The sequence below is a fragment of the Marmota flaviventris genome, chromosome 1 (genome assembly GCF_047511675.1).
Source record: "Marmota flaviventris isolate mMarFla1 chromosome 1, mMarFla1.hap1, whole genome shotgun sequence".
In the NCBI taxonomy this organism is placed as follows: Eukaryota; Metazoa; Chordata; class Mammalia; order Rodentia; family Sciuridae; genus Marmota; species Marmota flaviventris.
In genome coordinates this window covers 57,311,780-57,323,943 of record NC_092498.1, presented here as the reverse complement: position 1 = coordinate 57,323,943, position 12,164 = coordinate 57,311,780, and the positions used below count along the sequence as shown (strand labels likewise).

General features: G+C 46.2%; 1 protein-coding gene and 1 long non-coding RNA gene across 9 annotated transcripts in view; one reads left to right on the top strand and one right to left on the bottom strand.

Annotated features, from left to right (window-relative positions):
- LOC117794695 (uncharacterized) overlaps positions 1–8,474 on the top strand; it is a 35,477-nt gene extending 27,003 nt beyond the window's left edge. Inside the window, exon 2 of the long non-coding RNA XR_004618545.2 lies at positions 7,859–8,474. This is a non-coding gene — a long non-coding RNA (uncharacterized lncRNA). The remainder of the gene's footprint in view (positions 1–7,858) is intronic.
- The window catches only part of Atxn7l1 (ataxin 7 like 1), a 243,741-nt gene that overhangs the window by 129,360 nt on the left and 102,217 nt on the right, over positions 1–12,164 (bottom strand). The window lies entirely within an intron of this gene.

Genomic DNA, 12,164 nt, shown 5'->3' with positions numbered 1-12,164 from the left:
CCTTGTGGAACCCCCTGAGGAGGGACCCAGACCTCTCACTCTTTGCTGCCTTTGACCTTGATGGCATGGATGTCCTGTGAAAGCCAGGGCTTTTCACCATGGGGTTAAACACATACACCTGGCTAGGAGTTGAAGCTAAAGAAGAACCGGAAGGTGGAGCAGTAGCAGGCCCAGCTGGCAGCTAAGTGACAGACCATGTGTTGCAAAATGTTTGCTGCTTCTCTCCATCCTCTAAATCTCCCGAGAACCTCCTTTGTAGTCCACCCCAACGAGCAACCTTCAGGACAGGGAATTCTGGGAAATGGAGTCAGCCAAGCTGGGTGGAACCCTGACAAAGCCACCACAGCACCATCCGACCACTGGGTCTCAGGCGGGGCTGCACACTGGGACCACATGTGGCACTTGGCTTCCCAGGTTGCTGTAATGTGCCATCAAGGCTGAGAAGCATTGGCTGTCAGCTGACAATGGATGTGAACCTCAATACTGACCCAACCTGGGTCCTGAGAAAATAAATTCTAACTTCTCTTTTGCCCCAAAGATCATAAAAAGGCCTGATTACTTTTTTTCTAAGTCCTAATGTTGTTTTCCTTGTTATCCTGCCTTCTTCCATCTGTCGCTAACACAGCCACAACCCTCCTGCCGTCCTCAGCACAGTGGCTGCACTTTGAATGAAGCCATCCCTGGTTATCCTGGTGCTAAGTGGATTAGGAGCACAGGCGGAGAGGCTGCGATCACCCTCATGCCATCAAGCGCATGGCGAACTGAAGACTCGGACGTTTTCACTATTAAGCTTCTAAACAAAGCATCTCTTCCTCCTAGGCACAAACTAATTAAGTGATTACACACAGCAAAGTGGTCAGCGAACACTTAACCACTGTGATATGAGCAACAGAGTTGGCGGGAGCTGCAGGCTTGCAGGTGGCTGAGCTACCACTGCTGAGTCCTTAAAGATGGCTGGAAGAGAAGCCAGTGCGGGGCCATCGTAGGTAAAGCAAGCTGGGGGCTGGGAAGAGCTCTGGTTCCAGTTACAGGGCAGCCACTAACTAGCCGTGGGCCTTGGGCATGTCACATACTTTTCTAAGCCCCAGTCAGTCCTAGCTCCTGCCCAGGGCCGTTGAGAACATAACAAAGAGAACAGGTGTGAAATGGTATGAGGGGAAGAGAGTCTAAAAGCTCTGGCCTCTATGGCAAAGACGAGTTCTACTGTTACAGACAAAACTGGTGTAAGTCAAGCTCGAGACATGACCGGTTATTAGGCCCTCTGTTTTCTTTTCCCTATCTATGCTGTGGTCATTTCTTTTTTGGTGCTGGGGATTAAATTCAGGGGCACTTAACCACTGAGCCACATCCCCAGCCCTCTTTTGTATTTTATTTAGAGACAGGGTCTCACTGAGTTGCTTAGGGCCTCACTAAGTTGCTGCAGCTGGCTTTGAACTCTTGATCCTCCTGCCTCAGCCCCACAGCCACTGATATTACAGGCATGTGCCACCGCGCCTGGCTTGCTGTGGTCATTTCTAATGAGGTCTGCTGAAGTGCGAGATTGACAGGATTGATTAAAACAAGGTCTCTGGGATTAACTTGGGCTTTCTGTTGTCTATGCTTGTCCTCCCCCCGCCCTCCCCTTACAGCTGACAGCTGAAGTGCAGCAGAGCCACCCATTCTACACTCTGAGTTTGCACAGAAAGAATCCTTCTAAGAAACCACAACAGCAAGCGTCTTTCACAGCATCTCTGTGGAGTAAATCGGGACAGGTTCAGGCAGGGCCACGTTATGCTCATTGGATGTGCTTAGTATTGATGGCAGCTTACTCTCCTGAAATAGATTTGAGGCTTTCTGAGAACAAGGGCTGAATCCGGGTCTCCCTTTATTTGCATTTTCACCAGGACAGTAGAGTAAAAAGGATACTGGACTTAGTGATCCAAGCTGTAGGTCCTAGTTTCAGCCCTGCCCTTCAAAAGGCAGCCTCAACTGCCTCCTCCACACTCCATGGGATTATTGTGTGGTGCAAATTAGACAATGTGTGGGAAAATACTCAAGGGCTCCCAAAGTGCTGTGCCTGTAGAAAAAATGTGTAAGAGCTGCTACTTCTCAAGAACAACACGTTAACTGATTTTCTTGTAGAGGACAGGGAGGCAGAAAACAGAAGTGGTCCACTTTAGAAAACCAATGGGGAAACACTCAGGGATGGAGGTAGGGGGAAGATGAAGTGCCTAGGAGCCTTCGGAGTGAGAGGAGATGCTTCCTCAATGCCCACCTTGGGAGATCTCTACACTCTCTCTTTTGCTTCAGAAGAGAAGAGTCCTTTATTTGTGGGCTTATTCTTCCCCCCAGGGTTTATTGAGCACCTACTCTATACGGAGGGCTATTCCAGGAATTGAGAATTGAATGATGAGAAAACCAGAGGAGGTCCCTGTTTATTCCCAAACAAGTTTGGGCTTAGGCGTATGCATTGAGAGTTGGATAATAGTCCAACAAAACAAAAGCATCGGGAATGAATAGCAGGAGAAGTAACCACCACCCTGGTCAAGGGACAGCACTGTGCCAACCTGCCCCGCCCCCAGGCCCCTATGTGAGTCTGGCCCATGTGCAACCCCTCCCTTCCCCGAAAGGATCCAGACTCCCAGGTTTTCAGTCTTCACTTCTGTGTTTATTCACGACACCAGGTGTATATCCTGAGATACAAGTTTTAAGTCCATTCTTCCTTCCTTCCTTATTGGGGATTGAACTCAGGTCTCACATATGCTAGGCAAGCACTCTACCACTGAACTACATTTCCAACCCTTTTTGAGACAAGGTCTTGCTAAATTGTACAGGCTGGTCTTGAACTTGAAACCTTTCTGCCTCAACTTCCTGAGTAGCAGAGATTACAGGTGTGTGCATGTAGTCTTCCTGTTTTCTAGTCTTTTAAGCATATTTTAAGCAATGAGTCCCCCTCCCCCCATCTATTTCTTTTCCTTTCAAGTTATCTGTTGAGGGCTGTGTAGCCTGCAGATTCCCACAGTCTGGATTTTGCTCTTGGTGCATGCCAATAAGTCCTCAAATACCCATTTTCAATGCAAATAACACTTATTTAAAAATCACCGTTTGCCAGCCATGCTCTTCAGGAGGGCACAACCCATTACCATCATTTTCTCATCAGTGTGTGGGCAAAGGGGGCCCTCACAACAGAGATGACAAGGCAGAAAGAGCGGTCGGGGAATTCTCCGTGGAACTAGTGATTTGTGACAATATCTATGTATATATATGTTTGCAATTGGAAGTGACCAGGGAATGCTTCTCCTTAATGTCTTCCAATATGGTTTGCTTTAGTAGAAAGCATGTTTGGATTGGGGTTTGGCATGATGTTATGCTCCAGGGTCCAGGGTTGTATATATTAGGTTTTATCAAAGAAAATTACATAATAGGAGGCTGGATGGAGCGAAAACCTAAGGAATCTGAACCGCTAACCAGACTCACCCAACGTAATAAATATAAATTATAGACAAAGGAAGATTGAATCAGGCCATTTACTTATGGTTTGGAGCGAGAAAAGGAAGCTTTAACATTTTTTCTTTCTCCGGTCTTGGCAGGCAGGCTCATGAACACAATTATTAGCATTTTCAAAAGGCCTTATCAAATATTGAGTTAATAAAGAGGCAATCCACTTAAGAGTGGCCTCCAAACACTCCCCATAAGTCCAGGGTCCTAAATTTTATGCTTCAGAGCCATCACATTCACACAATGGACAAAAGAAATGACTTGTATCATATTAGGAGATGGGAACTTTTAAATACATTAAATGTGTGCGGGGTCTATTTTAATTTTCAGAGGGGGAAAGAAAGCTCCAAAACAGAGGAATACGATAGAAAAAAAAAAAAAGAGAGACTCAAAAGACTTTTAAAATTCAATAGGCTACTGACATCTTCAAAATGAAAACATCAGAGGGGAATAAAGGAAATTAGGTGGATGGAGCTGGGGCTCAGCGGTAGAGTGCTTGCCTTGCATGTGTGAGGCACTGGGTTTGATACTCAGCACCTCATAGAAATAAATAAATAAAATAAAGATGTATTTAAAAAAAAACGAAATTAGGCGGAGAGCATAAATGACCACCTGCTGGTTCTGTATTCTTATTTCTTTCCTTGGCTGTCCCAGGGATTGTATTTGTGAGAGAAATCAGATTTGCGAGGCCTATTTCCTGTTCATATTGGAGAAAAGGTAAAGGCAGGAAGGGGCTGGAGGGAAAGCATAATTGAGAGGACTTAATGCAAATTCGGCAGGCAGACTATTTGTCTCCTGGGCTGCAGGAGAAAATTTTAAAATTTGCTTGCAAGATTGGGTTCCTGCTCTTACAACATCGATGGTAAGAGATTTCCAACCCTGAATTTTACAACGCTCTAGGGCATATCCGATTACTATAATGTGTGCATTTAAAATTCTCGAAGTCAAATTAATTTAAATTCCGTTTCACCAAAATCACAAATATAATTCAAAAGCTTTTTTTTTTTTCTTAGTTATCATTCCTAGTCTACCTTTCTGAAAGATTCGATAATGTTTCTTGGAATTCCCCCTACCAGCGCTCCGGGACACTGTCACTCTGCTGTCTGAGCACTGTCTCCCAGCTGGCTCAGGGGCCTCCTCCAGCCCCCACCTCTGGATCACAGGGTTCCCAGAGTCCTTTGCTCCTCTCTACCCCGGCCCCCCAGCCCCACCTCAAGTCCCTCCTAGACTTCTCTCTTCTGGAGATTTCTGATCCCTGCTTCCAAGCTATTAGAGGAATGGAGTTTCTGGAGGGCAGGCCGGGTTGGGTCCCTGCAGTGATGCTTGGAGGGAAACCAGAACCCAGATAGCAGGATGAATATATTATGGCTTCTGCACCTCTCTCAGCTCTCTTCCCATGCTGGGCCAGGCTGGGTCTAAGCATGTTTCATGCATTATGCTGTTTAATCCTTATACCACTTCTGAAAAAAGCGTGCTCATACTCATTTTCCACACATGAGAAGATTTAAGCTCAGACAGGGAGGGAGCTAGCCAAAGTAGCCAAGCTGGGAACCAGCTCCAAGCCTGGTGCTGAATGATCACGCTCTTTCCGCTGAAGCAGATTTTGTCCTTGTATTTCTGGACCACAGAAGGACTCCAGAGCTTTGTGGTTTGTCCTTTGGTGGACCAGTGGAAGGACAGATCAGCGGTCCCATTTCCAGCTGCCCCTAGCCATGTCAGAGAGGAACCTGCCCTACCTGGGCCCAGCTGCTGACCACCAGCTTCCTCTGTGGGTCTCATTCCTATGAGGGATGTGTGGGTCTTTATTTTGTACATCCCTACACTTCCCAGCTTGGAAAGTGCCAGTTCTTCCTGGGATTGTGCCATTCGTAGATGGATCAGGGCCTCAAGGTTCTTCCTTGGCAAAAACTGCATACATCAGTTCAAAGGAAACCTCTGTACTGATGAGACTAAACATCAGTGCTGTCAAAGACAGGCCTTGGTCTGGGACGGAGACATATATGATTCTGTATTTGCATCAGCAACGTCTTCTTGAGCCATCCTCGATGAAGGGGAGCCACGGAGCCCCAGGCTTCAAGCCCTCTCTTCAACCCATCGAAAAGTCCTCTTGAACACTGTCTCCTTTCCCATGGCTATGGCTTGGAGATGGTTTGGGTGTGTCCCCCAAAGATCATGTGCTGCAAGCTTGGTCCCCAGTGTGCAAGTGGAACCTTTCAGAGGTGGAGCCTGGTGCAAGGTCATTATGTCATGAAGTCACTTCTCTCAGGAGGGATTAATGCTGGTCTCAAGGAGGGAGTTAGTTCTTGTGAGAGCAGGTTGTTGTAGAATAAGACCACCCCTGTGCTTGGCCCCTTCTGCATGTGGCTGTTTCTCTTTCTGCTCCTCCAGTAAGTTGTGATACACTTAGGAAACCCTAGCCAGAGGCCTAACAGATGGGGCTATTCAATCTTGGACTTTCAGCAGCCTCTAAAACTATGAGCTAAATGAATCTCTTTTCTTTACAAGGTATCCAGCCTCAGGTTATTTTGTCACAGCAACAGAAAAAGAACTAAGATACCCGTAAATCCATATTCTACACCATCAACTACTATGTGGAAATAAAATATTCAGTGGCCATTTTTCCCCCTATTATCTGTTCTTACCTTTTATCCTACTGAGTATTTAATTTTATTAGCCACATTTGGAGTTCAGGGGTGAAGATAAGTATTCAAATAGCCAAGAGGTTTTATTTATTCATGATGTCTTTCTTGCTCAAAGAGTCATCAGGAGATGGTAAGTGTGGGGCTTGTGTGCAGTCACTGACTCCCAGGGCCCATACACTGGCTGGCTAGGTCAGGTCCTAGAAGGGAGAGGAGACCTGAGTTCCTAGACGCTCAGTGTGTGTGTGTGTGCACACATGCAGGTATGTGACTTACCCCAGGTGTGCGTAGGTGGTGGTAGGAAGTGGGGTGTGACCAGAGAGAAAGAACAATGCGACAGCTCCCAGAAGGGTCTTACACAAGTCCCTGTGCACACACAGTCCTGTTGCTACCGGAACACAGGGAGTTAAAGATGAAACCACCCTCGAAACTGAAACCAATTATCCATGGCAATTTATTAAATAACGAAGGTTTCTAGGCCTTATTAAAATAAATGTTCAGTGTGTTTTCTTATGCTCAGAGGTTCACTTCTTCACTTGTCAGCACCTGCTGGCAGCAGCTGGAGTCCTCTCACCAATTTTGCCGTATGTGCAAATCAATTTGATTTCCCCCAAAAGATAAAAATCAGTAAAGTGATTAAGTTACAATTAAGGCATGTCATTGAAAGCACAGACAACATGAAAAGACTGAGAAGGAATTGCCCTGAAGTCACCAGTGACTTCCTTCTGGCCCTGTTGAGTGAGTGTCCCCTCGGTCTCCCTGCCCCCTCTATGTATGTGACTCTGGGGGGCGGATCAACAAGCCTCCACCCTCTTCCTGAAATTCTCTCCTCTGTTGGCATCCGTCATGCTATCCCCAGGCCGGGTACTCCTCCTCTCACTGTTCTGGCTCTCTAACTGTTAAGATGTCCATCTATCCATCCATCTACCCATCCATCCATCCATCCATCCATCCATCCATGCATGTTCAATAACTCAATGTACTAGGTATGGGGAAAAACAACAAGGTATATTGGTGCCTAGTTTTACACTTTAAGAAATGCTTTTATATATATGATTTCATTAAGTTCTTGTTATAACCACATGAAATGGCTGTAAATATCCCCATTTTATAGATGAGGAAACAGACTCTAAGAGGATCTGTGATTTATTCAAATAGTACAGCCAGTGGGTGGCAGGGTCTGGACATGAACTCAGGTTTTCATTCTCTTAAGAATTCATAATGGTACCTCCCTACATACTGGTCAAGTATAATTTTTCTACCAGTGTCTATGTTCCCAATTACCATGATCCAATCAACCCATATTTATTGAGGCTGTGCTGTGCTCTGAGGGATGCTCTGAATCCCTACTCTCATAGAACTTGTGGCATCGTTGGGGAGACAGACATTAAACACATATTCATACAATCAATATTTGTTTTCAACACATGAGGGAGAGTTAATCTAGTTATGAAAATTAGGAAGTTTTCCAGGAGGAAGTAATCATTAAGATGCATTCTGGAGGATGAATCAGAGATAGCTTTGGAAAGAGAGGATGAAAGAAAAAAAAAATCACATATAGAAAGGGCAAAGCATGTGCAAAGGCCCTGTGACGAGAAGACCCAATGTGCTGAAATTTTGAAGGCCATCTTAACTGGCATATAGAGAGTGAAAGGGAGCCTGGCACAGGATGTGGTCCAGACCATACATGACCTTGAAGCCATGAGAATGATTTTTTTTTTTTTTTTTTTTTTTACTTTTAGCTTAAGAGCAATGGGAAGCCACAAGTCAAGAGAATGACATGGTTAACTTGGACTCTGATTCTGACTTTGGTGTGCAGAATGGATTGTAGAGGAACAAGAGTGGAAGCAGAGGAAACAGCTGGAAGGCTTTTGCAGTTGTCCAGGTGAGAAGTGATGGCAGCTTGGACCAGGTGGTGGTGGTGGAAATGGAGAGAAGAACCCCACAGGTGCCCCCTGCTCTGCAAGCCCATTTCCTCACTAGACCCTGTCACCAGAGTGTGCTCACGAATTTGCAGTACATGGAAGCTTGTCCACACTTCAGGGGTCTGCTGGAGTCTCCTCTTCCAGGAAGCCTTCTCCAGGCAAGGCCAGTCTCCGTGGTCTTTCAGAGGTTGTGCATATCTTCTGCACTGCCCATTCTCCCACCTGATGCTTCTCTAGGGCTTGGCTGCTCTGCGTCCTCTCCGGGAGATGCTTGCATTTCTCTTGTTGTCTTGCTTTCTCCCTTGGGAAAGTAAATGCTTTGTTGGCATTTGCTGAATCGTATCAATAGGGCTCCTTTTGGAAATTACATTTGTAAATGATTACTCATGCCAATTGCCTTCTCCCCCCTTAAATTAAACACTGCTTGCTTAAATCTGTCTTCACGATCTTGTTCTATCAAAAAATGTATGTCCCAGTTTTTTCCATTATTTCCTCTACACTCTTCCATATTTCTTTTAGCAGAAAGCCGTTGGGGGGGGATGGAGTGGAGTGGGGGTGGGGCGGGGGCAGGAGTGTAATTAAACAGGGGCTGTCTGACCAGAATTCCTACACCTTTTAATGGGGCATTTGATTAATCCTTTCCACAGGCACCATTATTCATGCCTTGATGGAATCTCATTTTATAGCTCTTAATACATGGACCCAATTTATCCACATCACATTGTATTCTAATACTTGTCATCCAAGTTATTAGCTATCTCCTTCTCGGTGTAAAATCATCAGCAAGTTTGATTAGTTTATTCCCTGGGGATGATAGGGGAGATAAGAGCAGACGCAGTACAATAGGGCCATCAAAGAAGACTACACATGGGCACCACCCACGGGGCCACACTGAACGCCTGCTCCCTCTGTGGGACCCCAAGCCTTTGCTACACAGAGCCAACCGCTGTTCCTGGTGGGGCTGAGGTGTCATCCTGAGTGACACAATTTTAATAAAACACAGTGGGGCCACCCTCCTGCTTCCCCACCCGCCTCCTCCCCACCCACTCCCTATGGGCACATCCCAGAAGTTCCTCTTATTCCAGGACGTCACTTCCACCTTCAATCCCTGTTCTTGTCCCACTACTGGGGAACTGGCAGGCAAGATTATCTAGAAGGACGTGCGCGGTGCTGCTTACTGTGCGTTCTCCAGCACAGCCTGGGCTCTAAGCAGTAGCCCCTTCTTCCACCTCTCAGCAGCCAGATCTGTGCCTCCGACCCAGGTGGCTACCCCACCCCCACCCCCAGACTGCAGGAAGGAAGAGGTCTGCAAGACTCTTACAGGATGGAGGGCTCAAAGTTTCCCGTGCCCTTTCCTCTACCCAAAAACGCATCCCTGGCCCAAGCAGGCCAAAGCCCTGTGGTCCCAAGAGCCACAGCCCCTTTCCTCTGGACACCAGAGACTCTGTCAATTATTCTCGTAATCTTTTGAGGCCTGGCAAGATGGGGATGAAAAAGGCTCACCCTTTCTTGTAAAGAGGTGGAGCCTAAGAGACTTAGAGATTCATTCCTAATGAACAGAAGAAAGCAGAAATGACACTGTGACAGTTCTGGGACCAGGTCAAGAAGGGCGAGTTGACTTCTTTCCTCCCCCCACTGCCTCGGGTTGTTGCGGAGGGAGGCCAACCGCTGTGTTATGAGCAGCCCTGTGGAGAGGCCGAAGGCCCTGAGAGCAAGGAACCAAGGCCTCCAGCCTCCAGCCACAGGAGTGGGTCATCTTGGAAGTGGGTCCTCCAACTATGCTCAGGTGACAGTTTAGCAGCAGCCACACGAGACTCAGAGCCAGAAGCACCCAGCTACACCACTCACAGACCTCTGGCCACAGAAACTGTGCAAGGCTGTACATATAAATGTTGGCATCGTTTGTTATGCAGAAACAGGTTACCAATATACTCTTCCTACCTAAGGGGAGGGCCCCCTTCCCCCCTCCAATTCCCTTCTTAGGTTCCATTTCATCTCTTTTTAGGGAGCCTGGATCTTTGTAGTACCCTCTACTGACCGTCCTTGGCTTCTACTGTGTGTCCTCTTGTCCTCTTAAGGACTCCCCTGATAAGAGGGGGGGCGAGAAGGAGGAGCTCCCTGAGGCGTGGGTTTGGAATTCCAGCTCCTTGTCTGCCATCCAGAGTGACAGCTGGCATTGGGAGAATGACTTTTGCAGAGGGCAGCCTTTTCAGGCCATGAAACTCCCTCTTGTTTCTGAATCCTGGGGCCTAATGACATCAGTCAGGCCCACAGCCAGATGAAAGGACTTTGCAAACACCATGTTCCCTTTTGTCGTCCAGGCTCATCTCCTGTGCCCTTTTTGCTCATCTGCAGTTTCTGAAAAAGGTCATGTCTTGTTTCAATGTCGCAGTTAAGTGCGTCTGACACCAGTTGGGGATTCCAGCATCGAATGGGAAAGCAACTGGCTTAGGTGTCGCAAAAACCTACCCCTACACTCCACCCTAGAGCTGTGTCCTGCCAGTGCGGTTGGTCACCATCGTGAGGGAGGTGGTGATTGATCCTCACATCTCTCAGAATCATTAAGAAAAAAAAAAAATCAGGCTGATTTCCCATTTGGTTAAACCCTAGTAATTTTTACAAAATCCACTCGAATTCTTTGGGGCAAGATCAAATAGTCAGAGATATCAAGCTCTTGAAAGACTTGAAAAGGTAAAACAGCCGTGGTCCCAGGCCAGCCTATCAGTGTGTGCCTTCTTGGCTATGGATGCCCAGTTAATCCAAGCCTGGAAATAAAAAACTCAGGGTGTTCCCCTCCCCCACCATCTGTGCTTTAACCACCCTCCAGGGGATTCTGATGCATGGCTGCAGGTTGAGTAGCACTGACTTCAAGGATCAAACGTGTAAATTATTCACTCCCTCACTCACTCATTCCTACGACACTGATTGAGTGCCTACTATTTGCCAGGCACTGAGCTCCGGGTCAATGATAAGAAATGCCTTCCTTGAGGGAGTCACTGTCCTTCCTTCCCTTGCTTTATGACAAAGCTTGGTAAGACCACAGGAATCCGAGGATGCAAATACAAGGAGCCAGAATTGATTATTCTCTGTATGTAACTCTTCTTCAATGGATAGGAAAGACACCAAAACTATCCCCCAAACCCCAAGATCATACTCTCAAAATAACTTTTCTAAAATAAGTAAATACATGGGTTTAATTTACCGTGTACAACTGGTTCAGGCTTTTAAGCTAAAATACAATAAAGTTTAAAAAAAACAAAACCACAAACAAACAAACCAACAACAACAACGAAAAGATGATGTGATTCCACCATGAATGAAATGCAGGGTTCACTTAGGTCTGTGTCTGTCTTTTAATAAACTAACTATTCTGTTGTCTCCTCACCTTGAAGGAAGTAGGAGTCTCTCTTTTTCTCCAAGTCTGCATAAGTCCATATGTATGGTGCATTAGGTCTGTGTCTGTCTTTTAATAAACTAACTATTCTGTTGTCTCCTCACCTTGAAGGAAGTAGGAGTCTCTCTTTTTCTCTAAGTCTGCATAAGTCCATATGTATGGTGCACTTCCTAGGGATGAGCTCTGGGAGACCTCTGGGTTCATCCATTCACTCATCCTTCCCTGATTGTATGAGGCAAATATAGAAAATACCCAGTCTGTCTATGAAGAGTAGAGGGTGGAAGATGGAGCTCTTAACCCCAGTAAATTGTCCTCCTGCCCTGTACTTTCAGCTCCATTTGATCCTTCAGCTGCTCACCCAAAGTACTGATTAATTGGGAAAACATTAAAAGAAATACCACCCTCTTCTAAAAGGTTTCTAGTATGTCAACTTTGGCTGATTCTTAATTTTTGGAATTTGCTTCTCAATTTCAAAGTTCATGCTAGATTTCTCCTTCAGTGCCAAAGTTAATGAAGAGCTGGCTATAGATGTCCTATGGCCACTGGCTTTAGTGTCCTGTATAAGAATCTAGCCTATGCTCAATGGATCCTGCTATGAGATACTACATACACACTATCTCCTTTCTCAGGGTGGTTTAGTGATGCTCAATACTATCAGGGAAGCCAATTTCTCTGTGGTTAGGATGAACTTGAGTTGATCCACCAACCCTGGGCCCTTGTGGCTATGGA